Source organism: Dendrobates tinctorius, unplaced genomic scaffold, assembly GCF_039654945.1.
Source record: "Dendrobates tinctorius isolate UK_male_01 unplaced genomic scaffold, ASM3965494v1 ptg000347l, whole genome shotgun sequence".
Taxonomy (NCBI): Eukaryota; Metazoa; Chordata; class Amphibia; order Anura; family Dendrobatidae; genus Dendrobates; species Dendrobates tinctorius.
Genome location: NW_027362013.1, coordinates 819,065 through 833,833, shown reverse-complemented (window position 1 = coordinate 833,833; position 14,769 = coordinate 819,065). Strand labels below are relative to the sequence as shown.

Here is a 14,769-nt window from a genome sequence, read left to right as displayed (position 1 = left end):
GCGCTCGAGTCCGACACATCGCTGATCGGGTTGACAGATTACTGGGAGGGGCTGGTGAGGATCCAGCGGTCATGGTGCACATTGGCACAAATGACAAAGTTAGAGGTAGGTGGAAGGTCCTTAAAGATGATTTCAGGGAATTAGGCTGTAAGCTTAAAGCAAGGACCTCCAAGGTGGTATTTTCGGAAATACTTCCTGTACCACGTGCCACACCAGAGAGGCAACGGGAGATTAGGGAGGTTAATAAGTGGCTCAGGAATTGGTGTAGGAAGGAGGGGTTTGGGTTCCTGCAGAACTGGGCCGACTTCTCCGTTGGCTACAGGTTCTATGCTAGGGACGGGCTGCACCTCAATGGGGAGGGTGCAGCTGTGCTGGGGGAGAAAATGGCTAGAAGGTTGGAGGAGTGTTTAAACTATGGACGGGGGTGGAGGGTATTCCTTTTATAGGAGGGGAAGACAGTGCAGATAGAGACCTGGGCACAAATAATGAAATTGGGGGTGGGGGTGGCATGGGGGGTGGGGTTAGAACAGTTAATAATTTAAGAGAGAATAGAGGTACATAGAGATACATAAAGTGCATGTATACTAATGCCAGAAGCCTCGCCAACAAGATGGAGGAATTGGAGTTAATGTTGTTGGAGCATAATTATGACATGGCTGGATGAGAGCCATGACTGGGCGGTTAATGTACAGGGCTATAGTCTGTTCAGAAATGACCGTACTAATAAACGAGGGGGAGGCGTGTGTTTATATGTAAAATCATCCTTAAAACCCATCCTGCGTGATAATATATATGAATCTAATGAAAATGTAGAGTCCCTGTGGGTAGAGATAAGGGGAGGGGGGAAAAATAATAAATTACTCATAGGGGTTTGTTATAAGTCTCCAAAAATAATGGAAGCAACAGAGAATATCCTCATAAAGCAAATAGATGAAGCTGCGACTCAAGGAGAAGTCATTATTATGGGGGACTTCAACTACCCTGAAATACATTGGGGAACCGAAACCTGCAGTTCCAGCAAAGGGAATAGGTGTCTGATAACTATGAGAGACAATTACCTTTCACAACTGGTTCAGGACCCAACAAGAGGGGGGGCACTGCTAGACCTAATATTAACCAACAGGCCAGACCGCATATCAAATGTAAGGGTTGGGGGTCACTTGGGTAATAGTGATCACAAATTAATAAGTTTTCATGTATCCTTTAATAAGATGTGTAGTAGAGGGGTTACAAGGACACTAAACTTCAGGAAGGCAAATTTCCAACGGATGAGAGATGATCTTGGTGCAATTAACTGGGACGATATCCTGAGACATAAAAATACACCAAGAAAATGGGAGACGTTTATTAGCATCCTGAATAGGACCTGTGCACAATATATACCGTATGGGAATAAATATGCGAGAAATAGGAGGAAACCGCTATGGCTAAATAGAGCTGTAAGGGGCGCAATAAGAGATAAAAATAAAGCATTTAAAGAATTAAAGCAAATAGGTAGTGATAAGGCATTAAATAAATACAGAAGATTAAAAAAATTCTGTAAAAAGCAAATCAAAACAGCAAAGATTGAGACAGAGAGACTCATTGCCAGAGAAAGTATAAATAATCCCAAAATATTCTTTAACTACATAAATAGTAAGAAGCTAAAAAATGATAGTGTTGGTCCCCTTAAAAATAGTCTGGGTGAAATGGTGGATGAGGATGAGGAAAAAGCCAATATGCTAAATAACTTTTTTTCGACAGTGTTTACACAAGAAAATCCCATGACGGATAACATGATCAGGGATAAAAATTCTCCATTAAATGTCACCTGCTTAACCCAGCAGGAAGTACGGCGGCGTCTAAAAATCACTAAAATTGACAAATCCCCGGGCCCGGATGGGATACACCCCCGAGTACTGCAGGAATTAAGCACAGTCATAGACAGACCATTATTTTTAATCTTTAAAGATTCCATAATAACAGGGTCTGTACCACAGGACTGCCAATATTCAAAAAGGGGACAAAAACTGAACTTGGAGATTATAGGCCAGTAAGTTTAACCTCAACTGTGGGTAAAATCCTGGAGGGTTTTCTAAGAGATACTATACTGGAGTATCTGGAGAAGAATAAACTTATGACCCAATATCAACATGGGTTTACAAGGGACCGTTCCTGTCAGACTAATCTGATAAGCTTTTATGAAGAGGTAAGTTCCGGACTGGACCAAGGGAATGCAGTGGACGTGGTGTACATGGACTTTTCAAAAGCTTTTGATACGGTGACACACAAAAGGTTGATACATAAAATGAGAACAATGGGGATAGGGGAAAATATGTGTAGGTGGGTTAAGAGCTGGCTCAGGGATAGGAAACAAAGGGTGGTTATTAATGGAGCACACTCGGACTGGGTCACGGTTAGCAGTGGGGTACCACAGGGGTCAGTTTTGGGCCCGCTTCTTTTTAACATATTTATTAATGACCTTGTAAGGGGCATAGAGAGTAGAATTTCAATATTTGCAGATGACACTAAACTCTGCAGGGTAATCAATACAGAGGAGGACAATTTTATATTACAGGAGGATTTATGTAAACTAGAAGCTTGGGCTGATAAATGGCAAATGAGCTTTAATGGGGATAAATGTAAGGTCATGCACTTGGGTAGAACGAACAAGATGTATAATTATGTGCTTAATTGTAAAACACTGGGTAAAACAGTCACTGAAAAAGACCTAGGTGTATGGGTGGACGACAAACTCACATTTAGTGGCCAGTGTCAGGCAGCTGCTGCAAAGGCAAATAAAATAATGGGATGCATTAAAAGAGGCATAGATGCTCATGAGGAGAACATAATTGTACCTCTATATAAGTCACTAGTGCGACCACACTTAGAATACTGTGTACAATTCTGGTCTCCGGTGTATAAGAAAGACATAGCTGAACTGGAGCGGGTGCAGAGAAGAGCGACCAAGGTTATTAGGGAACTGGGGGGTCTGCAATACCAAGACAGGTTATTACACTTGGGGTTATTTAGTTTGGAGAATCGAAGGCTTAGGGGTGATCTTATTACAATGTATAAATATATGCGGGGACAATACTAAGACCTTTCTAATGATCTTTTTACTCTTAGACCTGTGACGGGGACAAGGGGGCATCCTCTACGTCTGGAGGAAAGAAGGTTTAAGCATACTCACAGACGCGGATTCTTTACTGTACGAGCAGTGAGACTGTGGAACTCTCTGCCATATGATGTTGTAATGAGTGATTCCCTACTAAAATTTAAGAGGGGACTGGATGCCTTTCTTGAAAAGTATAATATTACAGGGTATATACACTAGTTTCCTTAGTGTTGCGTTGATCCAGGGAGCTAGTCTGATTGCCGTATGTGGAGTCGGGAAGGAATTTTTTTCCCCAATATGAAGCTCACTGTTTGCCACATGGGGTTTTTTTGCCTTCCTCTGGATCAACATGTTAGGGCAAGTTAGGATAGGATATGGGTTGAACTAGATGGACTTAAAGTCTCCCTTCAACCTTAATTACTATGTTACATCTGACACCCAGCAAATATTCTGCTTGGTCCTCCTTTTCTAATTAAGGGCTATTCACCTTTTGGGAACTTTTTTTTCCCCTCTCACGTGAAAATATCTGGGGCTAAAAAATCATTTTGAAATAGGTTTCATTAAAAGTTTTTCACCCTTTGACTTCTGAAGCCTCGGAGTTGCACGGCCTATTGCTTGCAGCCGGATGAGTTAACTGAGAATCTATCAGTGAGCTTGGTCTGAATGAATTCTTTGAAAATTCTTGGAGAACAGGAGAAGTCCCAGAAGACTGGAGAAGAGCAAATGTTGTTCCTATCTTCAAAAAGGGGAAGAAGGTGGACCCAGGCAACTATAGGCCGGTGAGTCTGACTTCTATACCAGGAAAGATCTTTGAACAAATTATTAAACAACATGTATGTCAATACCTGGACAAGAATGAAGTGATTAAACAGAGTCAGCATGGGTTTGTAACTAATAAGTCATGTCAGACTAACTTAATTTCCTTCTATGATGGAATCACTGATTGGGTGGATCAAGGAAATACTGTAGATATAGTATATCTTGACTTCAGCAAAGCATTTGACAAAGTATCTCATACAATCCTTATTGAAAAAATGACTAAGTATGGAATGGACAAGGCAACTGTTAGGTGGATTCATAACTGGCTTAGTGATCGGACCCAAAGAGTGGTCGTAAATGGCTGCACATCCAGTTGGAAGAATGTCTCAAGTGGGGTACCACAGGGCTCTGTCCTGGGTCCTGTATTGTTCAACATCTTTATCAACGATTTAGATGAAGGAATTGAGGGTAAACTGATTAAATTTGCTGATGACACAAAGCTAGGAGGGATAGGTAATACTAGAGAAGAGAGAGAGGATTCAAAAAGATATAAATAAACTGGAGCAGTGGGCAGCAACTAACAGAATGGTTTTTAACAGGGAAAAATGCAAAGTACTACATCTGGGCAATAAAAATGAAAAAAGCATATACAGAATGGGAGGAATAGGGCTAAGCAACAGCACATGTGAAAAAGACTTGGGTATACTAATGATCACAGACTGAATATGAGTCAACAGTGTGATGCAGCAGCAAAAAAGGCAAATGCAATTCTAGGATGTATTAACAGAAGCATACAGTCTAGATCACGTGAAGTCATTATTGCCCTCTACTCCTCTTTGGTCAGACCTCATCTGGAATATTGTGTCCAGTTTTGGGCACCACATTTTAAAAAAGACATCAACAAACTGGAGCAAGTTCAGAAAAGAGCAACCAGAATGGTGACCGGTCTGCAAACCCTGTCTTATGAGGAAAGGTTGCAGGATTTGGGAATGTTTAGTTTGCAAAAGAGAAGACGGAGAGGAGACTTAATAGCTGTCTACAAATATCTCAAGGGCTGTCACATTGTAGAAGGATCAACTTTATCCTCATTTGCACAAGGAAAGACTAGAAGCAATGGGATGAAACTGAATGGGAGGAGACACAGATTAGATATTAGAAAAAACTTTTTGACAGAGTGATCAATGAGTGGAACAGGCTGCCACGAGAAGTGCTGAGTTCTCCTTCAATGGAAGTCTTCAAACAGAGGCTGGACAGACATCTGACTGGGATGATTTAGCGAATCCTGCTTTGAGCAGGGGGTTGGACCAGATGGCCCAGGAGGTCCCTTCCAACGCTACGAATCTATGATTCTATGAATTCGTAACTTTTCTGAGTTTCACTCATCTGATCTATAACCACAGACCACATCGAAATGTGAGAAAACCTAAGAGCCTGGAAAAGCTAAACTGTGCACAATGTTTAATTAAAAAAACGCAATGTAAAAAATTATATTTTCTGCTCCAAATACATGTTTCTAAGCAAAAAAAAAAAAATCCTATATCTGTTGCCGGTGTAAGCAGCCAGAATTGACTATTGTTGATGCTGTAAATGGACCCATTTCTCATCCTGCTGCTTTATTTTTCTGTGTTATTGTGATTAATTATGGCAAATAACTACAAATGTGAATAAAACCCCATTACACATTACTCTAAGGCTAATTTCACATTAGGCTACTTTCACACATCAGGTTTTCGGCGTCAGGCGCGATCCGGCGTTGTGCCGGAGCGCCGGATCCGGCAAATATTTCATAAAACCGGATGTGACGGATCCGTTTTTCTGCCGGATCCGTCTTGTTCTTGACAGACAAAACCGGATCCGTCTCATCCGGTTCATCCGTTTTTCGACGGATTACGCCGGATCCGGTTTTTAAAAACACCCCTTGTGGCCTTCCGAACGGGATTGGCTACTGGAAAACTATATATAGCGTGTTCCTACAGCCCTTCTTTGACAGGTTGTAGAGGAGAAAGTGCAGGTTGGAGAGAAAAGCAAGTTACTGGCGAAGATGGATGTTGTCATTGGAAATATTTTGAAGAATTTGGCGGATTTTATAGCGGAGGCGAATCGTTTGAGGGTGATTGTTCTGGAGAAGGAGAGAGCGAGACAGCAGCGCATCAGGCATCGTAGACGACGTTTGTGGATCCACCCCATCACAGCCAAGAGAATGACGCGTGGGGTCTATTCTACACTATGCATGGACCTTCGACGAAACCCGGATAAATTTTTTGGATATGTCTGGATGAAAATGGAGAATTTTGATTACTTGGTGGAGCGCATTGCACACCTCATAAGAAAAGCAGACACCTATTGCCGCTTCTCTGTTTCACCCGCAGAGCGTCTGATGGTGACTTTAAGGTAAGCCACATTTATTGGATGTGATCGCATCAGAGCACACTTTCACTGCAAACTTGTTGGTGGTAGTTTGTATCTCCAAGTGTTATAGCTGAGTTTTGGTATGTAATGCTGTGATTTAAAACTAATTGATTGTTTTTTAATTCTCCACAGATTTCTTGCAACTGGAGAATCCCTTTCGTCACTGCATTTCCAGTACAGACTCGGGATTTCCACCATATCTGGAATAGTGAAGTACACATGCCGTGCACTCTGGGACTCCTTAGCTGAAGAGTTTTTACCAGAGCCAACAACAGAGAGGTGGATTGAAATTTCAGAAAAGTTTCAACAGATATGTCAGTTTCCCAACTGCTTGGGCGCTGTGGACGGGAAACATATCCGCATTGTAAAGCCAGCCGGATCGGGATCGGAATATTTCAATTACAAGAAATATTTTTCAATTGTCCTCATGGCCATCGCTGACGCGGAATACAAATTTATTGCTGTTGATATTGGGGCCTATGGCCGCTCCAATGACTCTCAAGTTTTCAAACTGTCTGCCATGGGGCATAAACTGTATGGAAACACCTTCCAGTTCCCACCCCCTAGACCGCTGCCGCAAACATCTGGTCCACCTATGCCATTTGTCTGTGTAAGGGATGAAGCCTTCCAGCTGTAAGAACACCTTTTGAAACCGTACGGTAGCAGAGGATTGTCAAGAACAAAACGCATTTTTAATTACCGCCTCACAAGAGCAAGAAGAATGGTTGAATGTACCTTTGGTATTCTGACAGCCAAATGGCGGGTCCTATTGACTGCGATCAACCTCAAGACAGAAACTGTGGACGAGGTGATCAAAGCGTGCGTGGTACTCCACAATTTTGTTATCTGCAAGGAACCCATTTCCATTGAGGACACCTCTGAAGAAACCACCTTGCAAGATTACCATGACATTACCACTAGAAGTTCTGTGACGGTTTCAGTAATGAGGGACAATTTTGCACTATACTTTATGTCCCCTCAAGGCTGAGTACACTGGCAGGATGACAGAGTGTGAAAGATTTGTGCCCTTAACCAAAATTGTGTACCTTCTGTACCAACAGTATATACCTTTGCCAACCAAAGTTGGCTATCTTGTCATGGTCTTACTATTTTTAGCTTTAGGCCACAGGTGTGTACCTGGTTGTGTTTTATGCAAAGTATTTCACCTTTTAACAAAAGTTGTGTACATTGTTAGGAAATCACCAACAATAAACACAACTTTTCATAGAATCATAGAATCATAGAATCGTAGAGTTGGAAGGGACCTCCTGGGCCATCTGGTCCAACCCCCTGCTCAAAGCAGGATTCGCTAAATCATCCCAGTCAGATGTCTGTCCAGCCTCTGTTTGAAGACTTCCATTGAAGGAGAACTCACAACTTCTCGTGGCAGCCTGTTCCACTCATTGATCACTCTAACTGTCAAAAAGTTTTTTCTAATATCTAATCTGTGTCTCCTCCCATTCAGTTTCATCCCATTGCTTCTAGTCTTTCCTTGTGCAAATGAGAATAAAGTTGATCCTTCTACAATGTGACAGCCCTTTAGATATTTGTAGACAGCTATTAAGTCTCCTCTCAGGCTTCTCTTTTGCAAACTAAACATTCCCAAATCCTGCAACCTTTCCTCATAACACAGGGTTTGCAGACCGGTCACCATTCTGGTCGCTCTTTTCTGAACTTGCTCCAGTTTGTTGATGTCTTTTTTAAAATGTGGTGCCCAAAACTGGACACAATATTCCAGATGAGGTCTGACCAAAGAGGAGTAGAGGGAAATAATGACTTCACGTGATCTAGACTGTATGCTTCTGTTAATACATCCTAGAATTGCATTTGCCTTTTTTGCTGCTGCATCACACTGTTGACTCATATTCAGTCTGTGATCTATTAGTATACCCAAGTCTTTTTCACATGTGCTGTCACTTAGCCCTATTCCTCCCATTCTATATATGCTTTTTTCATTTTTATTGCCCAGATGTAGTACTTTGCATTTCTCCCTGTTAAAAACCATTCTGTTAGTTGCTGCCCACTTCTCCAGTTTATTTAAATCTTTTTGAATCCTCTCTCTCTCTTCTCTAGTATTAGCTATCCCTCCTAGCTTTGTGTCATCAGCAAATTTAATCAGTTTACCCTCAATTCCTTCATCTAAATCGTTGATAAAGATGTTGAACAATACAGGACCCAGGACAGAGCCCTGTGGTACCCCACTTGAGACATTCTTCCAACTGGATGTGCAGCCATTTACGACCACTCTTTGGGTCCGATCACTAAGCCAGTTATGAATCCACCTAACAGTTGCCTTGTCCATTCCATACTTAGTCATTTTTTCAATAAGGATTGTATGAGAGACTTTGTCAAATGCTTTGCTGAAGTCAAGATATACTATATCTACAGCATTTCCTTGATCCACCCAATCAGTGATACCATCATAGAAGGAAATTAAGTTAGTCTGACATGACTTATTAGTTACAAACCCATGCTGACTCTGTTTAATCACTTCATTCTTATCCAGGTATTGACATACATGTTGTTTAATAATTTGTTCAAAGATCTTTCCTGGTATAGAAGTCAGACTCACCGGCCTATAGTTGCCTGGGTTCACCTTCTTCCCCTTTTTGAAGATAGGAACAACATTTGCTCTTCTCCAGTCTTCTGGCACTTCTCCTTTTCTCCAAGAATTTTCAAAGATTATGGAGAGGAGTTCAAAAATTTCTTCTGCTATCTCCTTCAGTACTCTGGGGTGTAATTCATCTGGACCTGGAGACTTGAATTCATTTAGGTTAGCTAAGTGTTTCCTCACTATCATTCTGTTTATAGATATCCTGGATTCTTCTATTCCCTTAATAGGACAGTGAATAACAGTTGGTGTTACATTTCCTTTCTGAGAGAAAACAGATGCAAAATAGGAATTTAAAAGTTCAGCCTTCTCAACATCCTGTCTTACCATTTCATCATTTTCATCCTGTAAAAATCCTATAGCATCTTTGACTTTTCTTTTACTTTTGACATATCCCCAAAATCCTTTATTATTGCTTTTGACATCTCTTGCAAGCCTCAATTCATTGTCAGCTTTAAATAATCTGATTTGTGCCCTGCAGGTTCTGCAGACAGCATTATATTCTTCTTTAGATATGCCTCCCTCTTTCCATTTTATAAACATTTTTTTCTTCCTTTTTAGCATGTGCTCAAGTTCTGTGTTCATCCATCCTGGTTTCCTTAAATGCTTCCTATTTTTCCCTCTTTTCGGAATTGTTAACAACTGTGCTTTGAGAATTTCATTTTTCAAGATTTCCCATCCTTCCTGGACATTTTTGTCTTTAAGGATATCCAGCCATTGGATCCCTCCAATTATCTTTCTGAATCCCTTAAAATCTGCCTTTCTGAAATCTAACCTTGACGTCTGAGTCTTCACAGGTCTTCCTCCTCTAGTTATCCAAAATTCTAAAATAGCATGGTCGCTACCTCCTAGGGTTCCAGCCACTTTTACCTCCTCAACCATTTCCTCCCTGTTTATAAGGATTAGATCCAAGGTAGCAGTTCTCCTTGTTTTCTCCCCTACCTTTTGGAAGATAAAGTTGTCAGCAAGAGAGGATAAGAATTTCCTTGACCTGTTAGTTTTGCCTGAGAGAGATTCCCAACAAATGTCTGGATAGTTGAAATCTCCCATGACAACTATGTCATATTTTTTGGAGAACTTGGCCATTTGATGCATAAAGAGTTCATCCATATCTTCAGCTTGCACAGGCGGCCTGTAGTAAATGCCTACAATGGTGTCCTTTCCATTGTTCTGTCCTTGTATTCTTACCCAAACAGTTTCCACAGAACTCCCAGTCTCTGAAGCTTCAATCTCTGTGCAGATATACGCGTTTCTAACATACAATGCAACACCCCCTCCTCGTTTATCAAGTCTGTTTCTTGCAAATAAGTTGTATCCTTCTAGTCTTGTATTCCAATCATGTGTATTGTCCCACCAAGTTTCAGTGATTCCAATGACATCATATTTCTTTTCCTGTGTTAGTAGTTCCAATTCTCCTTGTTTGTTGCCCATGCTTTGTGCATTAGTATAGAAACATTTTAGTTTGTGATTGGTTTCTCTTTCTCCAATATTTTTATTAATTATATTCTTTCGTCTTTGTTCTTCCTTTCCACTTCTAATAGCAGAGTTCTCAATAGCATTTGTCAGGTGTATGGCTTTTTCTGGTCTTTTGCTTCCCTTCCCATGTTGTTCTAGTTTAAAGCTCTCCTTACAAGTGTAGCAAGGCGACTTCCAAATACATGCTTTCCAGTCTTCGTAAGGTGCACCCCATCTCTAGCAAGTAGTCCATCGTATAAGTAGTTCACTCCGTGATCCAGAAATCCAAATCGTTGCTGACGGCACCATCGACGTAGCCAGTTGTTCACCTGCAGAATCTTATTCCACCTCCTTGTTCCATGGCCATCCACTGGGAGGATGGAAGAGAAGACCACCTGCGCTCCCAGTTCTTTCACTTTCTTGCCTAAGTCTTCAAAGTCTCTGCAGATGGTTTCCAGGTCGTTTCTTGCGGTGTCATTTGTCCCCACATGTAGTAGCAGGAATGGGAAGTCATCTGTAGGTCTGAAGATTCCTGATATCCTGTCAGACACATCTTTAATTTTTTTAAAGATTTTTAGGTGAAATATTTTGCTTCAAACACAACCAGGAACACAATTGTGGCAAAAAGCTAAAATTTACCCACAGTTATATACCTAGTTTTGAATACCTTTTTACCTTTTAAATACCCTGTATTTAACCTTTTTGGCCGCAGAAAGAAATGACAGACAACCAGTGTAAAATAATTTAACTTTTATTGAAAAATGTTTTTTTTAGTAAACTGTTTTTAAATTTTAATAAACTTTTTTAATAAAGCTTTGAAACCATAAAACTGGTCATTTTTATTAAAATACACATATTATAAATCTGTGTAGTGTGGGGTGGAAATACTGCTGGAGGGGCTGCGGGACACTTCGACACTGGGAGTGTGGAGAGAGGACTGGGATCGTGGTGGGGAAGGAACAGTTAGAGGTGAAGGTGTGGAAAAAGCTACAGAATGGGTGGACATGTGGGAGGCAGAAGAGGTGGTGGGCGGTGGAGTGGAGGATTGGGCAGGGACTGTAGGAGCAGATGATGTTGATGGCAAGTTGTATGGGGAAGGAGTTTGGTATGGGGCAGGTTGCTGGAAGTGGGGAGGTTGCTGGTACTGGGGAGGTTGCTGGTACTGGGGAGGTGGATGGTATGTAATAGGAGGGGGAGGATGGAAAGTGGCTGGAGGGGGTGCAGGTGGAGGAACTACTGGGGTGGGAGGAGGAGGTTGGGAGGTAACGTGCTGGAGAGCACCGTGGCATGAATGCATTACATGCATCTGCTGGGTAGGAGATAGCGTTTCCATGCGCTCCACAACAGACCTGAAAAAGGTGTGGTTTGGCGAAGATCTTGCTTCTGAATGCATGGTTTGCAGAAGTGTCTTCACCTCCAGAATGCTGGAGTTGATCTGCTGAAAGCCTGAGGAGATTTGCTCTGACAAGACTTTTAGACAGTTCTGGAAAGATTCATTCAGATGCAAGAACTCTGGCGCATAAGTCTTTTCCTGACCCCTCTGCCGCTGCCGCCCAGTACCCGCAGGTGTACTAGAGGTGGCAGGGGCAGAAGGGTGGGGTAAAGGGAAAGCGATCTCCTCACCAGCAGCTTCATGTAATGTAGGCGGCCACGATGCTCCTGTGCTGGTGGATGGGACAGAGGGGTCGAATGTGTTGGAAGGCTGTGAAGGTGCAGATGTACCGGGGCGGTCGAAGTGTCCCTCGGTGCCGGTCTCCTCAGGGATCTCCTCAGTAGGGTCCAACCGTGCAGGCTCCCGAGTGCTGCTCACCGTGCTGTGGAATAAAGAGAAAAAAAAACAATTAAAATAGTGACATGGTATGGCCCTGGCTGAAAAAAAATTGTTACATCTAAACATTTTTTTTTCACATGTGGTGTGTAATATTTACCTTCTGGTGACCATTGTATCCTGGAGGAACGACAGGGCTTGTGCGTACTTGTACTTGCTCCTGCGTCCTCCAGATCCACTCGGGGCCCGCATCTCTTTATTGAACTCCTTCTTGAAACGATCCCTCACAGACCGCCACCGCTTCACAATTCTGTCCCCTGAAACGAGAAAGGACAAAGTGGTTAGTATACAACATCAGTGTTTCCCAAACTCCAGTCCTCATGGTCCCCAGGGGTCATGTTTTCAGGATTTCCATAGTAAATAGAAATCCTGAACACATGATCCGTGGGGACCACGAGGACTGTTGTTCGGGAAACACTGGTTTACATCAAGCAACCGGTACTGTATATACTTACGCTCTTTAATCTGGGCCCGAGCATCGAGGTCCTCCCAGCGGTCCACAAGGAGCGAACAGATTTCCTCCCAGAGTCGTCGGGTAACGATCAGGTCAGCGTGGCGTCGGTCAGCCATATTCCAGAGCGGCTCCCTTTCTCTGACGAGATCGATGAGGTGGTCCACATCGAGTCCTCCATCCTCACCGTCAGAGTCGGGACCACGCTGTGAAGGCTGTTAAAGAAAAAGACAAAAATAACATAATTGGCCTCCACAAAAGAAATGAAATAAAAAGTGCAAAAAAAAAAAAGCAAAAATATTTATACTTACACGCTGGTGACCGCCGCGTTGCTGTCGCCGACGACCCTGGGAGGCACTGCGAGAACCTCTTGACCGAGCACCAGATTGGGAAGACTAGAGAAGAAAACAAAAAATGTTATTTCTTAGGATGTAGGCATTTGTTTGCTGTGTGTGGTCTGCAGAACATTGTTTTCTATGTGTTGTGTGTAGTGTGATGTTGTGTTTCTGCGTTTGATGCCAAAAACTTACCAATTGTGAGCCCACTCCAGGTGTCTGTCCACCCCTTCCTTCTTTTTCTGGGAGCTCCTCTTCAGCTTGTGATTCCTGTTTTGAAATAAAAGGCAATGAATACACATATATTCCAGAGATGATGGATTTTGGAAATAAAAACTTACCGTCAAACGCTGACGATGAGAGGGAGGGCTCCCAGAAGAAGATGTGCTGTCTTCCTGCTGGCCAGACTCCATGGCTGTGGGTGGTGTTGCTGCTGCCAGTGCTGCTGCTGCAACTCTTGGGCGGCTGTTGAATAAAGAGAAACAAAGGGCCAATGAATATCTTGATATTCCATGGCCCTAGTTTGGAGGAATGGGGGATTTGATAATTACCGTCTCTCATCTGCTGCTGGACTCCCCTCCTCAGCATGTTCCATTTGCTGCTCCATTTGGCGTGGTGGTGGTGCTGATGGTGCTGCTGCAGTGGTCTCCTGCCTTCTCCTGCGCCTGGTTGCTGTCTTGGGTGGCATGTTGGGTGTGGCTGAGGGTCCCACTGTCTTGCTTTTATATATGTGTCTTGTGGGCAGAGCTACTGAGCATGCTCAGACCAAAAAAAACGGATCCGGCCACCGGATCCGGCTGTCGCCGAATCCGGCGCATTGCGGCGCTCATAGGCTTTCATTGTGTGAAAAAGCCGGACGCGCCGGATCCGGCGTGTCCGGCTTTTTCGCCGGAGACAAAAAACGTTACAGTAGCCGTTTTTCCAGACGCCGGATTGAGACACATTGCCAAATCCGGCGAAAACCGGATGAAACGCATGGCCATCCGGCGCGATCCGGCGCAAATGCAAGTCAATGGGGGGAAACCGGATCCGGCATTGCATTTCGCCGAATCCGGTTTTTGTCAAAAGCGCCGGATCGCGCCTGACAGCGAAAACCTGATGTGTGAAAGAGGCCTTAGTGTTTTTTTGTGCAGCGCATCGTGCCCAATACAAACGCATACAAAAAACGCATGATGTGTTTTTGCATGCGTTTGCGTTTTTTTTGCGCATTCGTTCTCTAGGGGTTAAAACCAGTTTCTACACATATTTACCCCAAAAACGCATGCGCACGAAAACACAGACGAACGCATGTCCATGCACACACCTGCATTCCCATAGACTGTAATGCGTTATTTTGTCACATTCTGTGCGCATGCGTGTTTTTACGCCTTTCAGCAGACCAAAAAATGCAACAGGTTGCGTCGGGCGCGCCTAGGCGCACACGGCGAAAAAACGCGTGTGCACGAAAATGCGTATGAACGCGTGCAAACGCAAGACCATGCGCGCGCCATGTTAAACATAGGTAGGCATGCCCATGGACACGCACGTTGTGCTGCGCAAAAAATGCTAATGTAAAACCAGCATAAAGTGGACTGACCCTGCCAATGTGTGAGAGGTCAGCAGTGAGTCCGTGTACGGGGGTCTATGACAGGTCAGACACCTGTTTAAAAGCATCAACCCTTTTGTTCTCCATGGAGATGAGCTGACGCTGGAGGAGTCCGACAGCGGCCCCCCCATAGAGAACACAGGAACACTCGGCCATGTAGTGAGGGGTCTGGTGCCTTAGCAGTCAGCCGGACATCTATTGCGTGTGGGGGCTTTACCTGCCCTGACTTCTGACTATTT

The 14,769-nt window shown here is 43.3% G+C and overlaps 1 pseudogene; it reads left to right on the top strand.

The window, feature by feature from the left end:
• LOC141074999 (cytosol aminopeptidase-like) overlaps positions 1-14,769 on the top strand; it is a 46,760-nt pseudogene that overhangs the window by 7,657 nt on the left and 24,334 nt on the right.